Raw genomic sequence first — 5,000 nt, 5'->3', positions numbered from 1 at the left:
CAAACTGTATTTGAATCACTTGTATCTTTTTCAAGAATATGTAGCCTCGTTACTCTCTCTCTCTCTCTCTCTCTCTCTCTCTCTCTCTCTCCTCTCTCTCTCTCTCCTCTCTCTCCTCTCTCTCTCTCTCTCTCTCTCTCGATCACAAATTTATATTATTTATATTTTTTGTAACATATTTGTTCTTTCTTTTCAGGTGAGGAATATAGTGTTTTTGATCCAGGGTCTTGTCTGCTCAATAAAAAGTGAGTACAGTATTTGCTCATTTGGAGAGATTCTCTCTGAGATACATGCATACATATGTATGTATATATTTATGTGTATTTATGTAAATACCCATTCCAAGTGGGGGATACCTTAACGTGGTGAAAGGCTTTTATGTATCACCACGATCAGCAAAGCTGTACTAGTCAGGGATATCCATACTAGGTCAGGTTGCTGTGAACCATCAGACTAAAAGCTTCCACCATCACCAATCCTCAGAGGTCAGCGTGTCGATGAATCTGGCCAAACCCCCAGACATGAATTGACATGTCTGAGGCCTTTGTCGTGCAGTAGACTAGAAATGGTGGTATTTGTTGTTTGTTGTTGTTGTTATATATATATATATATATATTATATATATATATTTATATATTGTATATATATATATATATATATATATATATATATTATATATATATATATATATGTACATATATACATATATATGTATATATATACATATATATACATATATACACAGTATTTATATATATATATGTATGTATATATATATATATATATATATATATATATATATATATATATATATATATGTATGTATGTGTGTATATTGTATGTGTACATACATACAAAAGCGTATGTATAAACGTTGTGGAAGTGCAAAGACTTGTTCAATTCTGACGTAATGGAATGTCCACACTTGACAATCTATGACTTCACATCCAAAAGGAGACTTCATCTCTTGTGCCTTTCCTATTGTGCAGTAAGTCAGCGGGAAGAAGGATCTGCTTGCGAAGTGTATATCTTGCAAGCAGGAGGCTGTTCTTGTGTTTATTGGTTGTCTCTTTTTTATTTTTTTGTCTTAGTTATTTGTTATATATGAATTTATATCCTTTTGGGTTGATTGCTCCTCGTGAGTATCTTTCGTTCTTATTCAATTTGTGGTGACAATGAATTAATTTATGTGACGTTGTTTTATTGATTATGATTAAATTTGCATTTTTAGTTGAGAAGATTGATATAGGATTTATTTGTGTAGGCTGTTTTTATTGATAATAAATTATATATATATATATGTATATATATATATATATATATATATATATATATATAGTGTTCGTAAAATATTTTATTTTAATTGTTCATTGTTTCTCTTGTAGTTCATTTATTGCCCTGTATCCTCTCCTCACTAGGCTATTTTCTCTATTGGAGCCCTTGGGCTTATAGCGTCGTGTTTTTTCCAACTAGGGTTATAGTTTAGCAAGTAATAATAATAATAATAATAATAATAATAATAGTAATAATAATAAAAGTGTTTGTGTACACTATATACAGTATATATTATATATATATAATATATAGATTATTATATATATATATATAGTATATATATATATATCTTATATATATATATATATATATATATATATATATATATATATATATATATATATATATATATATTATAGATCCGTAAAAAAAAGTTAATGGTTGTAGAAGTGTGAGAATTTGAGCTCTTTGAAAAGTACCTTAGGACTTTGGAATGATGAGGTAACCTCTGGGCTGATATACCGCAACAGTAAGAAATAAGTTCAAAGAAATTGCCAATAATTATAACCTTGAAAATTGTGCCGGTTTTCTCCTCTGCTGTTTTTTTTTTTAAACTGTTATCTTCGTTTTATTTCGTTTCATCAAACCTGGGGTTTACTTCTAAATGTTATACACACTTTTGAAAAGTTAATATTTTCACTTTGATGTTCGTATTACGTTAAGTGAAACCTATTGAGAGCTTTAGATGAAATATTGTCTGTCATATGTGTGTATTTAGTTTTAAGTATTTCATGGAATTTACTTCTTCTTAAACACTGTATCAATTTCAGCCAAACTTTACACTTGGTATTCATCGATTAAGGAGATTCGAGAATAAGGGGGGGGGGGGGGTTGCTGAATATCCCAAGTATTATTATTATTATTATTATTATTATTATTATTATTACTTAAGCTACAAACCTAGTTGGAAACAGGATGCTGTAAGCCCAAGGGCTCCAACTGAGAATAAATAGCCCAGGGACGAAAGGAAACAAGGAAATAGATATACTACAAGCGATGTAATGAAGGCAAGATAATTGTGAAGTACTAAAAATAAACTTCAACATAGAAAAGCAGTATTCTCTATAACCAATAAGTCAGAAATGACGAAAAAGTATATTGAAAGATTCCGTATATAACCTGATGCTGTTCAAACCAAGACGCTTAAGGCAAGGGGCGTGTTCTATTAGACGAATCTGTAGCACTATGGCCACAGGGAGGAGAACGTTGGCCCATTGGCCTCTTGTCTGGAAATATTTGATAAAATTGTAACTCTCAGACGATATAGGAGATACGCAAGTCATCGGGCTAATCGTATTAATGTCATTAGTATTGGAAGTGGTTATGTAATATTTTAAAAGTTATTTTGAGTTATTTTTTAAGAACATCTTGTCTTGGATGAGTCATGGGACATGTTCCATTGGTGTTTTTATATTCGTTAATCAAGAGTCTTTTTGGAACTTTTTCGATCAATTTCTTAGCTCTAGGTCTGTTGTAGCACACACAGAGAGAGAGAGAGAGAGGAGAGAGAGAGAGAGAGAGAGAGAGAGAGAGAGTTTGTCTCTAACACGAAGTTAGTAATCAGCTCTTTTAACATATTTTGAGAAAGATATATCTAGTATAGAGTTAGTAATCGATTCTTTAAACCTTTTTTTAAGAGAAAGAGAGAGATTTGTCTGTAGTAATACAGTTAGTAATTAACTCTTTAAACCTATTTTAAGAGAAAGAGAGATTTGTCTATAGTATACCATTAGTAGTCAGCTGTTAAAACCTATTATCAAAAATTACAGTGAGAATTTTTTATGTAATTTAGTCGTCATCGCCTTCCTCATATATCATCATTATCATCAATTGTAACTAGTTCACTACAGGACAAAGGCCTCAGACATATGCTTCCACTTGGCATCTGTTTATGGTCTTTCTTTGCTAGTCTATACTCGCAAGTTTTCTTAGTTCGTCAATAAATAGACCTCACTTCCTTCCCCTGCTTCTTTTGCAATCTCTTGGGATATATTCTTTTATTCTTAATGTTCATCTGTTATCTGTCATTCTCATTATATGTCCTGCCCATATCCATTTCTTTTTCTGACATGTTAGAATAGTCTCTACTTTAGTTTGCTCTCGTATCCATGTTGCTCGTATATGATCATCATCATCATCAGCCGTTACTACTCCACTGAAGAACAAAGGCCTCAGACATGTCCTTCCACTTGCGTCTGTTTATGGTCTTGCTGTGCCAGTCCACGCCCGCGAAATTTCTTAGTTTGTCACTCCATCGTCTTCTCTTCATTCCCCTGCTTTTACAATCTCTCGGGACACATTCTGTTATACTTGATAGCCATCTATAATCTGTCATTCTCATTATATGTCCTGCCCATGCCCATTTCTTTTCCTTACATGTTAGTTTATTCTCTACTTTAGTTTGCTCTCGTATCCATGTTGCTCTTATATCATCATCATCAGCCGTTACTAATCCACTGAAGAGCAAATGCCTCAGACATGTCCTTCCACTTGTGTCTGTTTGTGGTCTTTCTGTGCCAGTCCACACCCGCAAACATTCTTAGTTCGTCTGTCCATCGTCTCCTCTTCCATCTCCTTTCATAATCTCTAGAGACACATTCCTGTTCTTAATATTCATCTATTATCTGTCATCCTCATTATATGCCCTGCCCATATCCATTTCCGTTTCTTACTTGTTAACATTCGGTTATTCATATTGTCCATCTATTATCTGTAATTCTCATTATATGGCCTATCCATGTACATTTATTTTTCTTACATGCAGTTAGACTATTCTCTAGAAGTGGGAAAAGATGTAGACAAAGAAGAAGTTAGATTATTCTCTCAACTTCAGTTTGCTCTCGTATCCATGCTGCTCATATATACGCCTCTGTAAATGTTGTGTCTGGGTGTCCCAGATGTGAGCTTAATAAGGTGTAGAAGTGAAGCTCTTTAATATTACGCGTCGCCTTCCACAAGTGTTAAAAGGAGCCAGCTGCGTTTCGTTAGGTATAAAGAAAAGGTGAAAAGAAGCGAAGTCATGGAGAGGACACTCACTTCATGTATTAAAGTAGATGATATATCTTCCGAATTGAGCACTTAAGCCTGACATTTTTTATCTATTTATCTTATATTTAATTTAGCCTTGTTCTTCTAATGTGCTTTATCTTTAGTAGTTTTTGTTTCCTTTCATTGTCTCTTCTTTAATATGCTAGTAGAGTGGTAACGTGTTCGCCTAGCATTTGCATGGCAACAGATCGATTTTGGGATCGTGAGTTTAATCTGTTTACTAGGGAGACTACTGCTATGGTTGGGAACGACAGTGAGGGTTTGGGCTAGCCCGGGTGATGTTCTGGTGAGCATCTATTCTGATAAAAGTGGAACTGAAACCAGACATCTTTACCTCTAGCTTTACATCATTGAATTGTTCCTTTTCTGGTTTTGCAGTTTGATGAATTTAACTTTGCATTACATTGCTCTGTTTAGCTACTCAATGATCAGACTGATTAAGATCTTTAATTGTGGGTAAAAACGCCTACATTTCATTACTACGTTCCCCCTGTATTATTCTTAGTTAAAGATCCCCATAAATGATTAAGTCTCTCTCTCTCTCTCTCTCTCTCTCTCTCTCTCTCTCTCTCTCTCTCTCTCTCTCTCTCATTAAGTCATTGAAAATCAAATATGTT

Source organism: Palaemon carinicauda, chromosome 13 (assembly GCF_036898095.1).
Source record: "Palaemon carinicauda isolate YSFRI2023 chromosome 13, ASM3689809v2, whole genome shotgun sequence".
Classification (NCBI taxonomy): domain Eukaryota; kingdom Metazoa; phylum Arthropoda; class Malacostraca; order Decapoda; family Palaemonidae; genus Palaemon; species Palaemon carinicauda.
Note: the sequence above shows the minus strand (reverse complement) of the source record.